General features: G+C 39.6%; 1 long non-coding RNA gene across 2 annotated transcripts in view; it reads left to right on the plus strand.

Moving 5' to 3' along the window:
- Positions 1-1,597: 1,597 nt before the first annotated feature.
- Positions 1,598-12,401, plus strand: part of LOC308185772 — a 48,617-nt gene continuing 37,813 nt past the window's right edge. For both annotated transcript variants that reach the window (XR_013943743.1, XR_013943744.1), the window contains exon 1: positions 1,598-7,218. This is a non-coding gene — a long non-coding RNA (uncharacterized lncRNA). The remainder of the gene's footprint in view (positions 7,219-12,401) is intronic.

The following is a 12,401-nucleotide window of genomic DNA, read 5'->3' on the forward strand; positions in this document are numbered from 1 at the left end:
TCAAAACATGTAACATATGTTATTGTTACTTATAACAAGCAAAGATTAAGTAGAATTGTCAGGAGACAAATTATCAAGTTTTCTGTCAAGAATTAATATTTATTCCAGCCAGCCAAGTGAATCTCCATGCAATCATGCATGCATTCCTCCAAAGCCTAAAAAAAAAAATAAAAATAAAAATAAAAAAATGTTCTCCTTCTGCAACATTCAAAATTACCTGGGTGTCATCCTGCTCCTTGTTTTCCAAGCATTGTTTGCTGTCTTCTTTCTTTGGCAGTGCAGCAGGGCTTAAGTGAGCACTTGTTGATGAGTGGAATATCTTCTTGCTCATGAGGTAAGGATTTGGAGCAAGATCCACATTCTGTGCTCAGGGCAAAGTCTGACTAAAAATGTTTGGCCCAGAGGGATGAAACATTTGAGAAAGACACTGGTGTAGTCTGAGAGCAGCTGCTTGACAGACCCTTTTTCTCCTTGCAAATAGGATGCTCTGGCATAGATTTCCCCAACTGGGTTTCTTCTGCCTGTTCTCAAACTTGCAGTTAATTATTATCCTTCCCTTCAGACACTGTGTGTGTGCACACAGCCTGTACATACTGTCTTTACTGCAATGATAACCTGACTCTTGTCAAAGGACGACCCAGATCTTGGAAGTTTGCCTGTGGGCACTGTCATGCCTATTCTCAAAAGCCCTGCATAAGGGGTTCATGCCTAGAAGAAGGTGATAGCTTTGCCTGACCCGGTAGAACAAATAGGTTTAACTACTAACCCCAATCAGGATCAGTACCTGGAAAAGCAAAGGTCTTGGTAGTTAAGGCATACCTGGGCAAAACATTCTCTGAGCTGAAAGGTAGCTGTGCTTGGGTAGAGACTGCAGTAGTTTGCCCAGGTTGCTCAGACTTGCATCACTTTTGGACAATGTTGCAAAAGTCAGGGGGAGGATACAGCTATGGAATTCTGATACATATGCTGAATTCTGATAGATGTACCTATTGGGTACATAGCCCAAAGCAGCAACATCTTGTGCTGACAGCTTTCATGTGATGTCTGCTCCTCTGGTCTGGAGCAAATCTCTAAAGATAGAATGTTAGCTCTGCACATTGTGAATCACATGAAAACACCTTGGTTTAAAATAAGGTGCGCCTGTGTGTGGGCATATAAGAGTGTGTCATCTCTCCCTTGAAGTTACACACTGTCTGCACAGATTTTTATTAGCAGTAATATTCTGCAAATAAATGAAATTTGTTTAGCTAAAAATCCTCACTTTGGTGGTGGGAGATGCTAGAGGACTAGCACATAAAGACTTTAAAGTATTCTAACGTTCCCCTCCATCACTATCACTGCCTGCACTCAGGTTTTGACTAACTCAGGTTCCAATCTTTTCATAATCTCACTGTAATCATAAAGTTTAAAACTATCTGGGAGAAAAGTGAGAAATGTGTGTGTCTTGCAGCAACCAAAGGAGAAATAACGAAGTTCATGCTAAGGTTGTCCTTAGTTGTCTGGGACAAGCTAGTTGACTTCCTATTCTGAGTTGTTTAGGCTTTTCAGAATACCAAATCCCTGAAGATGTGTGTGTGTGTGTGTAATGCTGGGCAATGAGGAGAATGAACAAACAAAATACAGAAAGACGAGACGGGGAGGGGAGGGGAGAAGAGAAGAGAATGAGAATGAGAAAAAAAAAAAAAAAAACAACTTTTGGATTTTTTTGTTTTAAAAAAAAATCTGACCTTGTCATCTCCTGATTATATGCTGCAGCTAAGTGGGCTCTAACAGAGGTGTCATCTTCTTTGTAAATCATGTAATTCGAAGCTTTCTTTCACTCTATCACAGTAAGCAAGGCATGCAATTCATTCTTTTGTTTGGACAGTTGGTCTTCTAATTAAGAAGCAGGTGACTATTTCTACACCAAATGGTTCTCCTTTTGTATATCTTTCTGCTCTCTGTGAGGTCAATACATATTGAAATGGGATATGTCTGTGCCTAAATAGGAGCGCAAATAACACCGGAAGACAGGGAACAGTAAAGGGAAATAGAGCAGTTGACAAATAAGCTCATCCTTACTGTCCATATGATACAGCAAAGAAAAATACAGCAAACTGGATTGCATCTCCGTGGCTGAGCTGCTACATACTGCAGTCCAAATTACTTCTGTTATTGGTCTCACTGGACTTTGCAGGCATGGGCATACAACATATGTGTGTATACAAACCCAAATCTGAAATCAAAACAAATGTGATGGCAATTCAGGAGTAATGCATTCCAGCCTTACTGAAGGCAGGAGGCATACTGTGCTCATATTAGCACAGGTATGAAATGACACTGTGTAGGTATTGTTATGTAACAGAGAGATAACCAGATCTCTGGAAATGTCTAATGAAAATATGTTGTGAATAAATATGTTTGTTTGTTTGCTTGTTTTGTTTTGTTCTGTTCTGTTTTAAGCCTAAATTCTCATAAATCCCCTTAGAGCTGTCAGGTTGCTAAGGATCAACGTATGCTTGTAAATGAGATGTTCGTGTTCTAAAGAGAAAACTTGAGTTCTATGATTATTATTTGACTTGACTAGCAACAGAAGTAGCCTGGGCAGTGTAAACCACCTTTCCACTAGAGAAATGTGTTGTTCAAGCTGACATTAGTGATCAAGGATGAGCTGCAGTGCCTCGACTTCCAGAAGAAGTGTATTCACTAGTGAAAGATGGAAACACACAACTGCTTGTGTGCATGTGTGCTGGTCCCCTCTCTATAGGCATGCTTCTCTCTTCTCCCCCACAGTTCAGATACACAAAAACATCCATTGTGATCTGGTCATAAATCAACATAGATTAGTATTAAAGAATCATGCCAGCAGGAAAACTTGCCTTTCATACTTAATGGCATTCATTGAAACCATTCTGTAGTTCATTCTCTTCCTTTCTTTATTTGTCATTGTCTTTTGCTCCACCATTTGTTTTACATGAATGTTGTTTAACTTGATGATACTGTTTTCTGACCAGTGGAAGGGTGTAGCCTGAGCTGAGATGCTGGTTCCAGGATTACTGAACATTCATAGTATGCGTCATCACAGAAGAATATGAATGAGAACAAAGAGCATTACAAAACTAGCAAGTGAATCACCCCTCCCTCACCATGCACTCCCCTCCCCACACCATATGTTCAAAAAACAACACTAAAAGCCCAAATTAAATTTGAAAGGGGGGAGCAGGAGGGAAAAAATATAGGGTTTAGGGTAGAGGCTGTGGCGTGTATGGTCTATAAGAGTCCTCATTCTGCAAAAGTGCTCGCACAATGGGGAGTAAGAGGGCAAATGTAATATCTTGAACTTTGTGCAGGCTTAAGTAAAACACTTAACATTATTTGAAACTATTTTGTGTGACTTAATTTTATGACTTTTTATTTCTCTTCTGAGAAATATTAAGACCAGAATTCTCACAGAACAATAGGACTAGCTACAGTATAGACAGCTTTTGGAGTGTTTTTTTAACTGTTGTATAAATACAAGCAAGGTCTGCATGAGCTGCAGTATCTCTTCTCCAGTTCTGCTGTGAACTAATAAAACAAGTGAAGTTTCAGGAGAAAAATCTTTCCTTTTGATGTCCTGTATAAATACATATTACTAATATGAAACTTGCATTTTAATTCTAGAAATTGAGATCCAAAAAGGGATTTTAAAAAAATCCGTTGAAAATTATATAAAGGTCAATCTAGCTTTGAAATGACAGTAACAAACTACTGAAAATGTGGTAACTTTAATAAAAATTAAAAGAGGGGGAGGGGGAAGTTCTAGCATGAATTTCTGCCTTTCTGTGAATACTGATGTTTCCATCTGCTCTCTGCTCTCTCCCTTGCTTGTTGTGAGCACACAGCCATGAAGGTACTAAGCGTTGCTCATTGCAGGAGAAGTTGATGGTTGCCAGATCATCAGGCCGTATTCCACACAGGGGGATTTAAGAGACCTCTAAGTGCATTTTCAAGGGATGTTTTCATAACCCCAGTGGTCTCTTTAGTGATCAGTACAGAGCAGGAAAAATGGCAACATAAAATTAAGTTACGAGATAGTCAATATGAAACTCCTTGTAACCAAAAGGAACTCGTGACTGTAACAGTCTTGAAAAGAAGTAACATCAGATTTCCTTCCGGAAGCTTCCAAAGCTGTGCATTTAGATGGTGATTTGTATCTGCATCCCTTTGCAACTATTCCTGCTGTGTCAGTGCTTTACTGTGAACTCCTGTTTTTTGCCATCTCCCTGGCCTCAGTTCCACTCTGAAAAAAGGAAGGCTTGCATTCTTCACTCTCACCTTGTTGCTCAAGCGTGAAAAGGGATGGAAAGGTCTAGCTTGCAGCAGCAGCAAAAAGGAGTCCTGGTGGCCACGAGCTCTAGATACTGCTCTAAATTAACAGTGACTAACATGAATTAGAATTAGGAATGAGGAGGTACTCTTTATTAGTAGAGTGAACGTATGTTAGTTGGATCACAAGTAAGAGTTAAAGACAGAAAAAAGAAGCAAAACCAAGGAACAGGATTAAGAAGTTGAAAGAGAAAGCACAAAAACAGATATAAGCAAAACTGAAATCTGTGAAGAGAGAAGATTCAGAGAGAAGTCAATGAGGTAAAATAGTATCAGTCTTGCTCATTTTAAGTTATACTGCTAAAAGTAACCCCAAGCTCTTCTATGACAAGCAGCTGAGGCCGGGTTCACGTATCTGCTGTAGTTTTTGGAGTGATCTCCTGAAGTGGTACAAACCCACATATATTCATTGAGCCTCTTGGCTGCACAATCAACAGAGGTTCCTGTTGAATATCCTCTTTGGGAGGGCTACTAAGATAATGTACTTCTGTGCTTCCCCAATATATATTGTACCAGCTCTCCATGCCACTTGTAACAATTTACTCAAATGATCATAATTTGTTATTGCTTTAAAACAAGTGGAAGCTTTTGTACTAAGTACAAACATCCAAAATTGCTAATGGTATTTTTGTTGTTTTGGTTACCTGAATGACTTGTACAGCTTTTCCTTGCCTATTTGTTATCTACACAGAAAAGTGCTGTGTTCTCCACCCTTCCTTAAGAAATGTAGTACTAGAGGTCTGTGATTTCTTAACTTGCAAGAATAACTGCAAAAGAGTTGTAATGCAACTGTGAGCATGAGAGGAGGAAAGAATTTCCTAAGCATGTTGGGGTGCCTGTTTTCACCTCAGAGGAGCACAGCTTCTCTGGACTTTTGAACAGCATGAAAAAGTCATGATGATAGCAAGGAGGTATAGAAAAGGCTGCTTTTCTGATCCTCCTTTACCATCATGAGGGATGTGGATTGTGAGAGTATGATAACTCCTCATACTTTCAAAAGGAGGCGAGAAAATGTCACTTCTTCCTTGGTTGTTGTTGCTGCTTGTTTGTTTGTTTGTTTGTTTCCTAAACAACATCTTGCCATTGAAATGACAAGACCCATGCACTTGTGGAGACAGCTGTAAGGAGCAAAACTGAAGAGGAGGGGGTGTGTGTGAATCTTCTTGTGCACATCTTCTCTGCCCAACTATCTCTTAGTGCAGTGTATGACTATTTATCTCTGGACAAATTGGTATTTACTAATTTGATTTATCCAGAGTGGTATTTTGGGGAGAAGGAAGGTCCCCCTGCTCTGCTGGGCTACTAAAATTACTTATTTCCCCTACAATCCTTGTGTTGTTTCATAAAAACAAGAATTAATTTTCAATTGCCTGTAAGCTATTCAGGGACGGGGGAAAAAAAAAAAAAAAAGAGGGTTGAGTAATTATAACTTTCTTTGAGATCAAGTGTTGAAGACATGAAATCTCACACTGCTGAAAACCATGCAAGATTATAGTAAAAGTATGATCATTAATTCTTAATTTTTGATTGCAATTACCATGCTACCATATTACAACATCAACCATTGTTTCATTTCAATAAGCTGCTTTAGGAGATACTTGCCAAGATTAGAAATGAGCAGCTCTAACAAAATGGAAAACACTGTGTTGTGCCTTTACCTAGTGATTTCCTCCGTACTGCATTTCCTCTTAGTAAGATTTTACTACTAAAATGAATGCTCACTCATTTTCCAAAACGAGTTTCAATCAGGTATTTGTTGTGCAGATTTTGCCTTGTTTTCTCATTAACCATCACTGCAGACTTTCACTTGTTATACATGTCAGCTGAGTCCCTTCATCAGCGAGTTTTCAATATCATCATTGAGTGTAGTGGAAAAATCCATGCAAAATAATAACATAGTGCTGAGTCCCTGTGAGCCTGGGCAACAGCTTGCTTGCAAACCCAGCTAGAACAAATGAATTTCAGGGATAAATAGCAAAAGAAAACATAGTGGGTGGTACCAACAATAATCATGCCTTGACCAGGTTTCCTGAGTACAAAAAAAAAGTCACTTAAAGGAGAAGTTAATGATCCCTCTGTACTGATCTCTGCAGACAAACAGTTGTTCACTTGCCTACTGATCAAACTATCCTGTCCCTTGATTTACGTTTTTGGGGGGATTCTCTGTCCTAGGCACCAGCTGTTACAGTCATCAGCTACCTCTGAGGTGTACTTTTTGGAAAGCCAAATGAACACAATTTAATTTCCAGATAGCCATGGAAGTTGCATACTGAAGTGGGCTGCACCTTTTTATTCTTCCTTTGGGCTGGCTTTTGTTGTTTCCTTACACTAACTGAGTAGTGCATTAAAAGCAACAACAACCACCTGTGTAATTCCATAGTTTGTCTGCAGTGCTTTAAGAATTCAAGCTTTTGCTTTATGAATGTGACAGTGCCCATGGCCTCTGTGAAATTAATACAGGTCTCAGACAGATTGCTCCACTGACCGCTGAACTTCAGCGCCCTTAGGGGCAGCAGGGTCAGGGTGGAGGGAGGGAAGGGCTGAGCTGGAAGCTGAGGGGTGCAGCAGCACCGGCCACAGCAGCGCTTTGCAAGAGCTGAGGGGCTGAGGTTGAGGTGATTTCCTCATCTGCTTTAACACGCAGAACTAATTTCAGTAGAGTTGCTGGGGTTGGAACTGGACCCCAGAATGTACAGTCTTGAGGAGATGCCCCAGAGCCGAGGGTTTCTGCTTAAATCCCACCCAAGTCTGGAATTCCGTGCCGGGCTTCGGGCAGACTCCAGGGACAGAGTGCCACCTACTGAAACACCATGGCTCAACAGACTCGTGCACACACCGTGAGACCTGGGGAGGCTACAGTTTAGGTACTAGGTGGGTGAGTTAAAATGAAAGAGCCCCAGACCTCAACGTATATCCTGCATTTATGTTTTTTGAAGGTCTTTCTACCTGCCCAATCGCTTTCGCCAGTATATTCTTACTATTCCTGGTGTGACCAGCTCTGGCTTGCCAACTGACTCCTGCTTTGGGGAGCAATGCTAGGTATTCCAGCTATAACAAAAAAGCTATAATATGCACTAATTGGTCTGAAATGAGCACTGGAAACGAACTGAACTCTCAGAGGAGATAAACCAGCTCCCGTGATTTTACCTCATACAACAAATCATCCAAATCATCTGATTTTTTTTTTTCAATAAAAGTATATTTGTCCATATTAAAAATTCAGCACTTGGTTTTGTGTAGGTGCTGCCTCAAATCCTGCCTTGCCGTTAGTGGGCCACACGATTTGGGCTGCAGCTTGATGGGCTCCTATGCCTAGCTAGGCAGAGCAGCTAAGATGAAGCACACAAGAACAGTTGTGGCATGGCAGGTCAAGGACCTCCCAAGTCAAGAGGCATAGCTTGCAGTGAAAACCTGCACCACAATATGACAATAGGCAAACAGCACTAAATTATTGGTCATTGGCAACAAAAGAAACTTGTGAAATTCATAAGGTGTGCAATGTTTTTCCCAGGATATCAGAACTTGTCTTGATCTGGGCAGTCCTCTCCATAATTTGAAAGGAAAAGAATTAGCTAAATTCTATTTTAAACAATCTCCTGTGAACTGTTCAACCAATGGTTTGCTGTGCTTTTATGTCACTGTACCATTAACTAAGATTAACTTGTACATATCGCTCTTTACTGTATCATACAAGCTTACATATATTTAATTCTGTTACAGTGGTAAACACTGTGAAATGTTCAGAAGGGAATATACCAGTTTTAACAAAACAAAGTAACTAAAACCAGTCAAAGTTTTAATAGGACATGGCCTCTATCACATATTAAAATAGCTTGCCTGCACTTCTCTCTTGCTTACTAGTTTATGTGAATATAAACACATTTTACTGTACCTTACCTGCAATTATCTAGCACTATTATACCTACATTATCTTGCTTATCATTGATCACATTTTCATGAATAATAGCTCAGCTGTCTTTGTTATTGCCTTTTGGATAATCACTGGAAGATGACTTTCATGACTTGTTTTTATCATATTTGGTGCTCAGCAGTGAATCAAAAAAGAGTGTAGATATTTATTCAGAATGTGAGACATCCAAAAAGTAGATAAGGAATGGGAGAAGAAGGTGAAACATGGTGCAGATAATAGGCACTATAGAATACATAATGACATGGAGCTTGATGAGACTCTTTTAAGTTGTAGAGGACCCATAACAGAGGACAGAAATGCTAACTAAAACATTAATCCTTGAAATAACTTTATTTATTATTGACAAAATTACCTCAGGCATCTGCTTTCCATATATTTACTACATTGATAAATACTGATTGACATTTTGGAAATGTTAGTGGAAGTGCAGTTTCTTATAGCAGACTAAACACGGAGGCCTTTAAAAGTAGTAGCAGGTAGCATACACACACACACAGCTTTCAGACTGAGGTTAAGCATAAATTATAAAATGCTCAGTCCTGAATCATTTGATGTCTCTTGCAGTCTTGAGGGATTTTCACCATCAGCTGTACTGACATCAGAACTAGACTGCCTAGAAAACTTTGGCAATTATAAATATTTGCCCCTAATGTTTGTTACTTCAGTTGCATATATTTATATGAAAGGATCCTATGAAAAGTATCCTGAGAATTATATATAATCAGGGCTATGTCTCTAGCCAGACAAATTTGATCAGTTCTGGATATAGTATCCTATAAGCTTAAGCTTTTAGACCATTTGCAAACTAATTTTTGTTTCACTAGTTTGTTTCACTAGTTGCTCTCATAAATCACCAGTATTTGATAAATAAGTTTATAGAAATTGATTATATAGGTTATAGTATATAGTATATAGGTTATTTTCTAACTATTGAGTTAAAATACACTTCTGTCTGCTCTCCAATGACTGCTTGAATTGCATTGCTCAAACTTGTGCCTGCCCCTTGGTTGCGTATCTGATGCTTCCTTTGCCGGAGATGGCGAATACTAAATGCAGATGATAAAGATCAGTGAGCGTGAAATCACACACATCCAGCATCTGTTTGGAGGCACCTCTTTTGTTTTACTATCTACAAAAAGTCTCCAAATGTAAGAGTGGTGAGGAATACATCCTGTCTTGTCCCCTTATTAGCTGTGCTTAATAGACTCCTTGTAATGGCGACTCAGTGCCACATCGATCATTGCTGACCTTTAATCCAGCTAGTCAGTATGCAGATAGATAAGTATCTCTTGAGAAGGCCAAATGGCAGGTTACTGCTGTAATAGGGCATGTTTTTCTTATCTTTTATGTCCTTTTATAAAGACACACTACAGCGATAAGGAACCAAGTTCCCAATTGCTACCCTTGCCTTCCAAATAAATGAGATGAATTAACAAATGGGATGAGCTTTCCAACATTACCAAAAGTATAACTGTTTTTCTGTGAATATGTGTGGCGATGCTACTGTTAGGGTTTGTCCTACAGGATTGTAAGAAGTCCTCTTTCTATAGGATATAGGCTAATGAATATATATCTATATATCTATTAAAAGATACAATTTTAATGTTACAGTATTAACAAGTAAATGAGGGAGTTTGTTCAGTTGAACTCCTGAGGGGGCTTTTGGAAAGAGCAGGTCTCCAGAGGACTGCAGCCCTGAGGTAGCACAGGAAGATGTGGCTCCACTGGCTTCTGTGTCCCTTCTTAAAGGTTTTATTTAATGGACTTGGAGCACATTTATGGAAAACCACGCTCTGATCAGGCAGTGTCTGTGAGTACTGGGCTGTCATTGGCTTTCTCTTGCCTGGCTCTTTCTGTCACCAGTGACCCCGTCAGCCGAGATACAGAACTGTGTTCTGTACAGTGTGCCATGAATTTGGGAAGGGTAGAAGGTTCATTCCCTATTACCTAGGACAGACTTACTTCCTCCTTTCTTCTGATACAGTACTATTTGCCCTCTTCACATCAGGTAAAGGTTCTCTCAAAAACTTCAACTGAATTAAAACAACCAAAGCTGGGCAAGAATGGTCTGGGTTTGTTTTATCTTTAATGCTGTACAAGATACAACCTCAGATATAAATGTCTTCTGTGTGCAAACATTCAGGCAATTAATTTTTAACAGTCAGAATGCTCTTAGACAAAAAAAAAAAAAAAGCCAATAAATTGATTGGGCAGTTTCTATCCTATGAATAACTTGCAAGATTTTGGATCAGATCATCTAAGTATATGTTATCAAAAACCCAGTAACAGGGTATTCATCCAGTTGAATAAAAAATATACAGAGTGATTTTTATAACCAACTGGAATGTGTTAATAACAGCTATGCATTTTACAATCAAGTATTTAAAAATCATATCATACTTATTTCAAACCTGGAAAAAATATTTTTGTGAAGCCAAATATACACATGTGAAAAGTCCGTTTAAAGATGGACATTACTAGAGTGAAAATTTGACTTAATGTATAGATTAAATTTGTAGGATATAGGTGTTGAACTCCACTTAAATGGAGTCTAAACAGAGACAAAAAATCCACAACATTTGAAACAGCAATCCTATGGAAAAGGTAATGGGAAGAATTCCATTAAGCATATGCCTCCCAGTTTTCTGATGGTGTGTTCAAGGACATGGCTATCACTAGTGCGTCAATTTTTGTCGATTTACTTCCTTGCAATCATAAGGAAAATATCTAACCTTTTTAGAGGCTCTGTGAAGCCAGTTCTGTCCTCTCTGATCATACTTACAGATCAGTAGTACTGCAGTCTACCGACCAATGGTAACGTTTGAGCTCTATGTGTCTACCATTTTTGTTGTTGGAATCTGTGGTTAACTTTTTGGTCTTTCTCCTATGGATGTTGTAACAGGGGTAATTCTGAGTCTTCATTCACTCTGAAATTGTATCTGCCTCCTCTGGGACCAATGTGATGGAGCCTGGGGTCTGGCTCCACAGGCAGCCATGGCACAGAAAAGCCCTTGCCCATGTGCAGCCCTGCAGAAGCAGTGCTGCTGCCTTGGGGCTCCTGCCTGCTGTCTGGCTCCATCCTTCCTTCCTGGGAGGCTGCAGAGTTGCCCCCAGCCTCTGGCAGCTGGAAGGGGAGATTTCAGCACCCATAGCCTCACTATCTTCCCATCTTCTGCTTATGTGTCAGCTTGGTGTTATCCAAAATGATTGAAGGGAGGAGACCTTGATGACTTTAAACAGGCATCTGGGAATTAATGCCTCTCCTTCTTCTCAAAGTAGTCCAATGATAGTTTGCAGTTAAGGTAGTCTAAGTATTTTAATTGATCTTCATTTGTTTTTTCTGTACCTCAGATTAGAAGCACTTTAAGTTAGTTTGAAGAATCAAGCCTTTGTTCCTTGCTGATAAGAAGCAAAACCTTTCAAGGGCTATTAAATCCTAGGGCTTGCTTTCTTTATATTGCATTTGAACAAGGTGTTACTGTAACTCTGACTCACACGGGAAGAAGGAGGAAATTGGGGTTTTCTGTGCTCTCTGTCCTGTCTCTGATGTGTTGGTGGAGGTGTCACACTAGTATGCTTGTTGGTAACCAAATACATAAAACCACTAGCCATTCAAACAGCTGTAGCCTTCTGTTTAGGATTTCCCTGATTGATGGGGTTTCTCTAATCCTAACAGGCAATGACAAGCCTAACCAAAAAAAAATAAAAATAAAAATTAACAAAGCCAAAAGCAAGCAAGCAAACAAACAAAACCAAACTGTTCCTATTGGGACACTCTTGGCATGTCCATTGATAACAATGTTGTGCTAAGCAGAGATGACGGTGTTTAACAAACAAGCAGAAGCCTCCATGTCAGGGGCCGAGTTTTCTGTTGTCATGCCTCAGAGCACTACCAGGCAATGACAGCTGAAATTAGGCAGTGATGGCTTCTGGGGAAATATGAGGTGAAGCTACTCTGAATGTGTAACATGACTGAACCACCAGCCAGGGACTGCTTTGCTGGCAGTGTGTTATATGCATTACTCATAGGGCAAAGAAGTTATTTCCCTAGAAATGCTGAATTCTTTAGTACTGAAGCTGCATGGGAGAAGTAGCCTGTGGATGTGCATTGAGAACACTTTCT

This window comes from Anser brachyrhynchus, assembly GCF_964034855.1.
Source record: "Anser brachyrhynchus genome assembly, chromosome: Z".
Lineage (NCBI taxonomy): Eukaryota > Metazoa > Chordata > Aves > Anseriformes > Anatidae > Anser > Anser brachyrhynchus.